The sequence below is a fragment of the Ischnura elegans genome, assembly GCF_921293095.1.
Source record: "Ischnura elegans chromosome 13 unlocalized genomic scaffold, ioIscEleg1.1 SUPER_13_unloc_1, whole genome shotgun sequence".
NCBI lineage: Eukaryota > Metazoa > Arthropoda > Insecta > Odonata > Coenagrionidae > Ischnura > Ischnura elegans.
In genome coordinates this window covers 18,396,386-18,408,190 of record NW_025791657.1, presented here as the reverse complement: position 1 = coordinate 18,408,190, position 11,805 = coordinate 18,396,386, and positions in this window count along the sequence as shown.

Sequence of the window (11,805 nt, the reverse complement as noted above, 5' to 3'; positions counted from 1 at the left end):
TTCAACGTCGGCAGAGCATTGATGCGGATCTGCTGGAAGTGACAATAGTCGCGACCGGGAATACCACCGGCGCTCGTCACCCAGTTGGAGGAGTTTTGACTTCGGTGACACTCCCGGAGGTCTCCTCCGTCTGCGGATGTATGCAGAATTCCAGCGAAGTGCTTTCTCGCCGCCTCTCCCCGATGGGTCTCGATCCTTTGGTGTTTAAGGATTTGGCGTGCCCATGCGAGCTGCCTCTGTACAGATGGCGACTCAAAAGCAGCCCGAGCAACCTCATAAAGAATCTGCGCGAGACGGCCAAGGTGTTTCACTTTCCAGATAGGTACCATAGTTTCAAGATTCAGAATACCCAGGCCACCGTCCCGAATCGCAGAATGGAAAAAGCCCACCGTCACGTCATGGGGCAAGTGCAGAAATAGGCGAGCGGCTGCCCTCAGCGGCCTATCAATGGAAGCCAGCTTGGTTACGGTCACTTTCCCCAGAACTAATCGATGGATCAGCCTAGGGAGGACATACGACCTGAGCATCTGAAGCCGCTGTTGGGGCCTCAGTGGGGCTTTTCTCACTCTACGGATAATTTCCGAGAGTGCTGGTTCCAAATCTGCACAAGCCTCGCACAACGTAGTCCCAAGATAGTTCCAGTCCCCAAGTGAGGCCAGTAGTTCAATTTTCTGGCCAATTCGAAGGGAGAAGCCTAGGTCAGTTACGACCTTCAGCCTCTTCCCTTTTCCGTCTAGAATTAGGGAAAACGGTCGACTCTTCAAGCTGTTGAGAGTCAGGCCTTGTTCACCGCACACTTCCTCAAATCGAGCCAAAGATCGATGCATCCCTGCAGCGGTTTCCCACACAAGCAGCACGTCATCGGCGAATGCCAAGGCGTTAACCCTGACATCGCCGAGTTGGTAGCCAACCTGCGACGGAATCGCCTGGAGTGCGAGGTCCATGACCCGATTGAAGAGGAAGGGACTCATGGGATCCCCCAGTCTCACCCCCCGCCGCACGCACACCTCGCGAGTCTCGCCCTCCCACCCGATGACTGTTCCGATGCCAGAATAAAGCCCTCAGATGTATTCAGGTGGGATACCCGAGGTCCCGGCACACAACCGCGCCGCCGCTATTATCGCCTGATGCCCTACCGTGTCGAATGCCTTCGACACGTCCAGAATAGCGATATGCACTTGGCGACGACGTATTCTGGGATCAGCCAGGACACTGCGTACTACTGCCGCATTTTCTTGCGCCCCATCACCGGGGATGAATCCCCTCTGGCGTGGGTCTCCTTGGATGTTAGCGGAGAGGCGCGCGGTCAGGACTTTCTGTGCCTGGCGCAGAATTACCGATGTTATTGCAAGCGGTCGGTAATCTGCTGGCGTCTGTGGGGCCTTCAACTTCGGGAGTAGCACCGTACGACTGAGTTTGAGATCGCTAGGGATCTCAGTGGTAAACAAGAAGACGTTAAAGAGGGTTGCGCATAGGAGTGGTGAAACTGCCCTCCATTGTCTCACCGTTATGCCGTCGGGTCCTGGTGCTGACTTGGGTCTCAGTTCGTTAGCTATCACGTCACCTGGTGTGACAGGCTGAAAAGGTAGCTCGAAGGGGGGCCCCTCGGCCGCCTGCGGTTCATGACAGACTCGGGACATCGGCTCGGGCGCTTCCTCCATGACTTTAGCCCAGTATCTGAATACCTCTCGAGAACCGAGGGTATCCGGAAACCCGGGCCACCCATCAAGGATTTCACGCGCGGTCTTTCCCTGGTTTCTTAACCACAAGTTCTGGATCCGTGCATACTCACTACGCTTGCGTACCTTTTCATTACCAATCGGTGGAGATTTCGTAGGCTTAAATCGCTTAGACTCGCCTCTATCAGTCCTAGGAAAACAGGCGTTGACCCACGCCAGGATCTCCTCATTCACTCGTTTTCCCTCAAGAGCGAGTTGGCAGATGTTCGCCAACTTAGCGGCATTGTGTGCTTTTTCATCGGAAAGCCTCGGAATTATATCAGGAATCCATTCCTCCAACAGGTCGGTGTCCTTGGCAGACTTGGGCAACGGCTCTTGATTGGCAGTCATAGGAGGAGAAATATGAGGGACCGATCTCAGGAGTCTCGTTTTTGAGTGAGTCCAGCAGCGCCAGGTATTCTTGGCACCTCCGTTTGCTCTTGATCCGATCGAGTGTCCACTCTGGGAACAACTCTTTCAGATGTATGTTCAAAAACTTAACTCCGTCATTTATCGCCCTCAGCTCAGCTTCAGCGAGCATTCTTAATTCCTCCACCTCCCACCGAGGACGAGTCCGAGCGACCGAAATGTTCGCGTTCGAAATCGCATGATATGCGCGACTTACGTGGACACCTAGCCCGATCTTGGAGTCGAAAGATCTGTCACAGTGTAGGCATGGATATGATTCATGGGTTGGAGCAGGAGCTTCATGGGCTACTTCAGGCAGAATCATCGCCTGACGCCCCCTGGTACTCCGCGGGGGAGCAGCCCCGTCATCCGAGACCGGGACGGGGACGCCGGCATTCTTCTTATCCTTTGGGCCCAGCAATTAAGACACACCCAGGCCTGGCAAGCCGAGGGGTCTAGGCCTAATCTGGTATCTGCTAGGGCTTGCCCCTACCCGACTTTCACCGCGAGGAGGTTCCAGTATGGCCATTTGGATCTGAATTCCGCTGCAAAATCAGGGCCGTGGTTTAGCACCGCCATTACCAGGCGACGGACAGAGCTTCACGATGAGCAAAGTGACACGAAAACGTGCACGGCTCGCCGATTCCAAAAGCGATCAACCTGGCTCCCGACCTGGGACGACGAGGTTCCACCAGAGTGAATCGATCTACAGCGTTCATCATCCCCTTCAGAGAGTCATAGTAACTCCCGCCGTTTTCCGGCGCTTCCTTGAATTTCTTCACTTTGAAATTCAGAGGACTGGTCGGAAATCACATTGCGTCAACACCCACTGGGGCCATTGTAATGCTTTGTTTTAATTAGACAGTCGGATTCTCCCAGTCCGTGCCAGTTCTGAGCCAGTCGTTGAATGGCGGCCGAAGAGCGGCGCGCGAGCGGTGACCCCGGACGGGCGCGACCTGATACCGTGAACGCCGGCTCAACTGGGTCTTCTTTCCCTGCTGATTCTTCCAAGCCCGTTCCCTTGGCTGTGGTGTCGCCAGATAGTAGATAGGGACAGTGGGAATCTCGTTAATCCATTCATGCGCGTCACTAATTGGATGACGAGGCATTTAGCTATACCTATTCGTACCCAAGGCATTGTCGATCCAGTGGGGAGGCGACCCATTGGATCCTAGGGCTGTTACACCCGATACCTCTTCCGTTATTTATGGTACACCTACTGCACACCGGGTAGGCACGGAAGCAGGCCATTTGGGGGGGTGCCCCCTTACAGTCGGTTAGCACACCAAGCCTTCGTCCGTTAGCCCTCAGTCCTGGTATTTGAGGTTACCTACTCTCACCACGTGGAGGTGAACGTAAGGCACATGGTCATCCTCGGCTCTCCCCTTCCACTTAAGGAATTGGTTCCTTGGCGCCCTTAAGAGAGTCAAACCCGGCCTGGCGTGACTAATTGGATGACGAGGCATTTGGCTATTTTTTTAACGAGGTGTTGGAAATCTCATTACGGACACCTGGGGAATGTTGCCCTAGGTAGTGTGAGACTCATCCGTGGCTAGGTGTTCGGCCAGGACATACTCAATGAAACCACCACATCCCGCTGCTCCTGGGACAATGGGAATCTAGTTAATCCATTCATGCGCGTCAATTATTGGACGATGAGGCATTTGGCTGGTTTACAGGAATACTTCTGCTCCTGTTCTTCCCGGGCTTCTTCTTTGCCCGGTCCTAATTATGCCATCAATACTTTCTTTCAAACACTTGCTCGACTAGTCCCTAATTTAAATTTCCCTTAATTAAATTATCCTAATCTTTCGGTCACTCCGGACCGTCACGGGACTATCCATAATCTAGGAAAGCATTGAGAATTTCTGTGCTACTTTGGAGGGCAATCATGCTCATAATTAGACGAAGTCCTCGCGACCACAACCCATTGGTCTTGAGCCCTTTGACTGTTGCTTTTGGTACGGCGCCGCGTGATTCGATTACGACGTCAATCTCCTTAAAGTGAGATGAATTCAGTAATCGTTTCACCGGCCCTTGCAGGGCTTCATACTATTCCAGCTTTTCGCCGGCCGCGGCACTCGGTCATGACGAGGTCTGGTTTGAGGAGCCCTTTAGTGCCGCTGTGAAAGGAGTTTTCCTTAACTACCTCCCACTTGCGGAACTTGGCCTCTCCCTCAAAAACATCTACAATTTCATCATGTCGGTACATTCTCTAGCCTTTCGTGTGTATGCATTCCCCCAGCACGTGTCGTAGCGACTCCGGCTTCTCCTTGCACCGTCTGCATTCAAGGGGAATGCTCTTGTCAGCCCTTCGAAGGGTCGTTCTCACCCCGGCTGTATTAGTGCGGAGGCGGAGCGCGTCGAGCCACCGTGATGCCTTGAGAAACGAGGGATTCAGAATCCAGGCGTTCCCGATTGGGTCGTCCCTGAACTCCTTCACCCCCGCCCCCTGACAAGCCAGTGCTGCCCACGCCTCGTTCTCCGCCCTCTTCCCCTTCCGCTTCATGTCTTCTAACAGCCGGGGAGTCAAGGGCCAATTTATTCTCAGCTTATGGGCGGCGACCTTCAGCCTGTTTTCTCACTCCTCGGAGTTAGTCACCGCCTCGATTAGTCCCGTTCTATTTTGCAGAGCGAGCCCCGCTTTGAGATTTGCCAGGGCACACTGGGTCTCTAAGCGGGGAATCCCGAGCCCGCCGTCCCGATTCCTCGTGTAGAAGAAGTGTTCCGTCGTGCAGGACGGCAGGTGAAGATTTTCCTTGAAGATCCCCCTCAGCTCCGAGTCCATGTCTCTTAGCAGGCTTTTCGGAGGGGGATCGATGTTCATGGCGTACAGGAATCTCGGGATTAAGTAATTCACAATCAGGGTTAGGTTCTGGTGGGGTTTCAATGCTAACCCTCTCGCTCTGCGTGCAGCGATCACTAGCCTCTTGTAGTGGTCTTTATTGTGAAGACCATGCTGCAACGTATACTTTAGCCCAAGGTAACCTATGGGCGTGGCGGCCCCTGCGAGGGCAACTGGGGCCTGTCCCACAAAGAGGCTAGCGTTTGGCACTGTCCATGTTTTGCATCGGTTTACGATACCGAAAGCCTTGCATTCGGACGAAGAGAGGATCATGTTCAGGGACTCGAGGAATGCAACTGTTGCGTCGACTTGGTGCTGCAGCCCTTCTTGACTTTCGCTTAAGATGACCAAATCATCCGCGAATGAGAGGACAGCAAGAGGACACTCACCCACCAGGAACCCGGAACCCGAGGCTTGGAGTCGTCTGACGATGGAGTCCATCACGCAGTTGAACAACATGGGAGACAGTGGGTCTCCCATGCTGTTCAACTCTAACTGTTCAACTCTCCCAGTCTAAAATAAGTGCACCGGTTTCATTTTAGTTTTCAGTGAAAGTTCCGTCTTGTCGTTGTAGTGTTGTAGGAATCGTTGGTTTTCTTTTTTCCCTGATTATTTTATAAGCTAAACTCCATGGGTTTGCATTGCCTTCTTCTAATAGCTTTTCCCAGGCTTCTCTCTTTGATGTTTTTATTTTATCAAAGTATTTTGTTCTTGATCTTATGAAAAGTCTTCTCCAGAATTCTACATCAGATGCGAAAGTTCTTTTTCTTCGCATGTAAACCTTTCTATTGTGCCTCATGGTTTTCCTCAGAGAATCTAGTTCGGGTGACCACCAAGTTACCTTTTGATCCGTTTTCGAGGTTTTCTGCATACTTTCCTTGCAAACCTCATTTATCAGATCTTGTATCTCTTCAGGGCTGGGTGTATCTTGTAATTTGGTTACTAACGAGAGGAGAACAGAGTCGAAGAGTTTCCAATCTGCTTTTCGAATGTTGTACCTGGTGTCCATATAGTTGGTTTTTGATTTCATTTGGCCGGAGATTTGGAGCATTATGAGTCTATGTCCTCGTCTATTAGCCACCATTTTTTATATTTATTTTCCATGTTTTTGGTGAGGGTTATGTCGATATTGGTTCCAAAGCCGAGTGGGCCCTCGTAGGTTTTTAGCTCGGTCTTTGTGTTTTCTACAGTGAGGTCGTTGCTTAATATTAATTCCTCCAGTTGCTCTCCTCTTTTATCTGTTCATCACTATACCACATAGGCGATTTTGCATTTGCGTCAGCGGTTATGAGGATTTCGCAGTTGCGGAAGGTGTTTATTGTCGCTTCGATTTGATGTAGAAAGATGTTGATTTCATCAGAAAATTTGAAGTAACTGTTTATTAAAATGAAATTTTCATTGTTGGGTGTCTTTAATTTAACAACTACCGTTTTTCCATCAGAGAACTGTTTGTAAAATAGAGCTTTTATTTGCGCGTTCAATACTATGTCACAATTCCATATTTCATGTGCTTTAGCATCGCAAATGATGGTGTCATGTGGAAAAATAACTTTTCCTTTGGAAGTGTACAGGAGGAAAGCAAGAATGTCAAAGTCCCGCATCAAGACAATGCTGATTGTGTTTTTCGACAAGCGGGGGTTAATTCACAAAGAGTTTGTCCCTCAGGGGAGAACTGTCAATGCCCAATTCTACAAAGAAGTCCTTCAGCGATTGCACAGAGCCGTCAAACGGAAGCGACAGGACCTTGCTCAACGCTGGCGTCTCCACCACGACAACGCTCCGGCGCACACAGCGTTCCTCGTGACCTCCTACTTGACCCAAATTGGAGTTGAAGTTCTGCCACAGCCACCATACAGCCCTGACTTGAGTCCTCCTGATTTCTTCCTATTTCCAAAGGTCAAAAGATGCCTGAAGGGTCATCGTTTCGACGATATTCCGAACATCCAACGTGCTGTCACGACGGCACTAACTGGGATAACTCAAACGGACTACAGTGGGGCCTATGAAGCTTGGAAAACGCGCTGGCAACGTTGTGTCGACGCCCAAGGCGAGTACTTTGAAGAATATTAACGTTTTGTACAAATAGGATCAATAAATTTGTTTTTCTAGATTGAGTCTCATTACTTATCTACCACACCCTGTATGGCTCTACCCGATATAGGGACAAAAAAAGAGAACGGAATTGGAAAGGTGGCAGTAATGCGTTGCGCCCTTCGGTGCCCCTACATCCTCCGTTTCGCGCTCTTTCCAATTCCGTTCTGTGCCTAGCGAGTGCAAAATGTTGCATTCCTGGCTTGACCCTTGAATCATTCTTTTGTGAGTCTCACGCTGACTTGCATTCCCACCATACTTACCTGTAGAGCAAGCAGATACCTAATGCCTTCCTCCCACCCCTCCCTGCATCCGGTGAGAAGAGCGGTGGGAACTGCAAGCTGGCTGATGCGTCGGTGGGAAGGAGACACGACGTGTGGAGTTGGTTTGTAGACGTCTTGTGGAATGGTTGTATCTTAACTCGAATAAAGAGGAGTTATGGAAAGGACCGGGAATTAAGGAATTGGTTATTAATTCCTTAATTCCCTTCCTCGCGTTCCCTCTGCGACCTCCGGCGGACCCGAAAGACTTTACACTTTATTGAATGTGTTTATTTGGCAGGGTTCCTTAAACCCCCGCTTTACATGTCTGTTAAACATTTTTCTTTTCAATGAATGAATATGATTTTGGCACATAACAACAAAAGCACAATAGAAAACAAAAATCTCTGACAACCGTCACAACATAAGAGAAACACCATCTACTTCCAACTGCAATTACAAGGCAGCATCTGCCATCCTTTCATTAGGAGGACGACAACCACTGGCACATATACATATAAACTACTACCTTGCAAAAATAAGGCAATGATGTGATTAAAACAAACAAAAGTCGCTGACAGCTATCAAGATCAAAGTGATACACAACTCTCTGACTATCACAAATACAGCATTCAAATGACTGAACACAATCCCAGTACATTACAATCATAAACAACAAGAGTATAAGACAAAATGAAAAGAGACAAACCACGGTTGCCGCAGTCGCCGGCAACCGCCAGCGGCTGTAGCCATCATATCTCCCTCATGGAGTTCACCAGGAAAACCCAATGGGTAAGCCTTCCCTTATTTTGTCTCCCTCTTAAACTCCTAAGCCATTTTCAGCGCCTCTGCATTTGGTACAATTAGTTTAATTAGGGCGTCAGGCTCTTGTGGCCACTGTAGAGTCATCTCCGCTATCTGTTTTCTCAGATTTTCAAAAACTTTGCATTTATACATCCTATGGAACACATAGTCACTTCCCTCTCCACATGGGCACCATTCACTTTCTCTCTTTCCTATTTTGTGCAGATATCCCCCAAATCCTCCGTGCCCTGTTAAAATTTCTGTTAGGTCTTTATCCATTTGGAAATTAAGTTTGAGTCTTTCTCCTATGTTGGGGAAGAATCGTTTTGTTGTGTTACCCCTGGTTTCCACTTCCCACTCGGTCTGCCACTCCTCTATTATTTTTGTATATATTTCTTTCCTGTCTGTTTTCCACTATTTATAGTTGCCATAGTGTTTATTGTACAGTATAGTAGAGCCGGCTCTACGCAGTTCACTTTTGCTTCTCCACATCCTTAGGTCGTGCTGTATTGGAATTGTGCCTGATATTACTTTTAGAGCCGCGTGGCTAGCTGTAGCATACGTTCCCGTTATGACTAGTAGGCAGTGCCTCTGGGCTTCATTGAGTTTCCTTTTTACCCTACTGTGATTAAGTTTTGTCCCCCAGATTTCTATTGCATATCCTAATAACTAATATATGGACACTAGTGTTGGGGGCAAAGCCCCCATAAACCCACCTCCACCCCCCCGCGTTTTTTTTTACATTTCACTGTCTCAGATTAACACACACCCTCCAACTGACTTTGAAAAGTTCAGTGTCAATGTTTTTCTCACACGTTATGCTCACGCAGAACGCACTCGACAGCAGGTAGGCAACACTACACTGCTGGGCCTGGGGCCAGTAGATAGGGACACTAGTGTTGGGGGCAAAGCCCCCATAAACCCACCTCCACCCCCCCGGGTTCCAAGTCAGAGACTTATTTCCCGGGGGCTGCTTTTCTTTGCCGTGTTTCAAGGCTTGCCGATTATTAGTGCGTTTGAGTTTGCCCCGGCTTTCGCCGGGCTAGAGTCCCCCTCACCTCCCGCATGCTGCGGTAGGATCATCGGGAATCGGCTTTCGTGAATTGTCAGCTTAGGTTGGTTATTTCATGCTTCCTTTTTAGTATTTGGCTCATTAATGTTCTCGTGGTTTTTATAATTTTGTTATTCACAACGTTCCTTCTGTTAATGGCTAAGTTATTTTCTGCCAGCATTCTTCTTAGATGCCTCCTTTCATTTACCAATGACTCACATTCTGCGAGTAAATGCCATGAGGTTTCATCCTTAGTTTTGCAGAAGGTGCAATTTCTGGTGTCACTTAATTTGAATTCGAATAGTTTAGAGTTGAAATTTCCATGACCAGTCAGGAATTGAACAGTGTCATGATCGATGTCTCTGGACTTTTTGCTTATTCTTTCGTGCACGTCTGGATAGAATTGGTAGGTTTCTCTACCTCTTTCAGTTTGATCCCATTCCTTCTGCCATTTGGCTATCGTGGTTTTACGGAGAGCTCTCCTGCTTATCTCACTATCCGTGTTCGTTATTTTGTTTTTAAAAATTTCTATTCTTTCTTCAATCATTAAATGGACTGGGATGCATCCCGCTAGTACACAGAGTGCAGCACTGGACACGGTTCGACATGCTTTGGTTACCTTTAGTAACGCCATTCTTTGAGCTGATGTTATTTTCTGCCTGCTTTTAATTCGAATTTCTATCTCACTGCCCCACGCTTCACATCCATTTAGTAGTATTGGCTCTGCAATTCCTATGTAAAGTTTTCTGAGCGATGCACACGTGTATCCATTAGAAGATTTGGCCAACTGTGAGAGGGGTACGAATATTTCATTTATTTTGTTTATTAGATGATTACAGTGCTCTTTGAACGTGGTGTTTTCACCCACTATCACTCCCAAATATTTCACTACACTGCGGTATTTAACACTCACACCATTGATTTTAACAATAGGCTTTCGTTTCATTTTCAGAAGAATGCATTCAGTTTTCTTTTGTGAAAATGTTAGCTTTTTACTATTGCCCCAGTTATTGATTTTATTTAACGCTTTATTGCTTTTGCTTTCTAATTCACTTCTGCTGTTACCTTTCACCAGGATAAGGGCGTCATCGGCATATGCGATTATCTCCGTGTCGTTTTCCAAGTCTAGATTCAGTAATTCATTGAATAGTATGATCCAAAACAGCGGTCCGAGGACCGAACCCTGTGGACATCCCTTTGATAATGTCTTAGTAATCGCTGTTTCATTCAACTCCAGTCTCGTGCGTCTTTGTTTAAAATATTCTATTGTGATGTTATAGATGTTCTTGGATAGTTTCTGCTAAAGCATTTCGTTTAAAATAGCAGGTCACCATGCATTATCAAAGGCGCCGGATATGTCTAGACAGACGCCTAGTACGTACTTTTTTGATGTTTCTCGTACGATGTTAACGACATTGATAATTGCATCAGTGGTACTTTTCCCTTTCACAAATCCGTATTGTTTATTATTGAAATAATTTCTGGCATTTAGTTCGTCATTGATTCTTTTTGCTAAAAGTTTTTCATACACTTTCCCAAGCACTGGTAATAACGTAATTGGCCTATAAGATTTTGGGTTACTTAGATCCTTCTTGGGTTTTGGGAAAATCTTTAGTATTCCATATTTCCCTTCTGACGGGTATTTTTCTTCTTTCAATAATTTATTGAACATTGAGCATTTTTTCGTTTATCTTTGGGTATGCGTGCTTAATTATTTCTGTTCTTATACCATCTAATCCTGGGGCTTTCTTGTTGTTTAAATTTTTAATTGCGTTTCGGAGTTCTACCGTAGTGAAGGGTTCTGTTATCTGACCGACGGTTAGTTTTCCTGTATTTTTATTACGCACTTGCACTTGTTCTGGAGTTTCGTTATCAATATTATCGCTGGGTAGAAGTGTTTCAATCAGGAGTGTTGCCGTTTCATTATCATTTGAGGTAAATTCTCCGTTTGGTTTTCGAAGCGTGGTTACAATCGAATTTAGTTTCTTATTTCGTAATATTTTATAAGCGTAACCCCATGGATCATCATTACCTTCACTTATTTACTTTTCCCAGCTTTCACGCTTTGCGTTTTTAATTTCATAGTTGTATTTGTTCCTTATTCGTGAGTATTCGGTTTTCCAGAATTCAAGATTATATGCTTGAATTGCTTTCTTCTTGGAGTAGTTCTTTTTAGTTTTCCTGCAAGTTTTTCTCAGCAGCGTGAGCTTTTTATTCCACCACGAGACGTTCGTTTGATGAGGCCGGTATCTTGTGATGGATTCCTCACAGGCTTCGAGAATTAGTGCGGTAATCTCTTCTGCGTCACAGTCTTCTCTGAGTGCTCCAGATTTTTGAATTACCGCTTCTTCAAATTTCTCCCAATTCGCTTTAGCGATGTTAAAACCGTTATTCACTTCACAGAGCTTCGTTATAGGTTTAATACTAGAGACTTTAAAACAGATCAACCTGTGGTCGCTTAAAGTTTCCTCATCGGAAATCTCCCAATCTGTATTAAAATCTCTTAGGCCTCTTGTTAGAGTCACGTCAATATTAGTGCTAAAACCAGTAGGCCCTTCGTACGTCGACCTTGTGCTAAAATTATTTTCAATTGAAATGTCGTTAAAAATGATGAATTCTTCCAGCTTG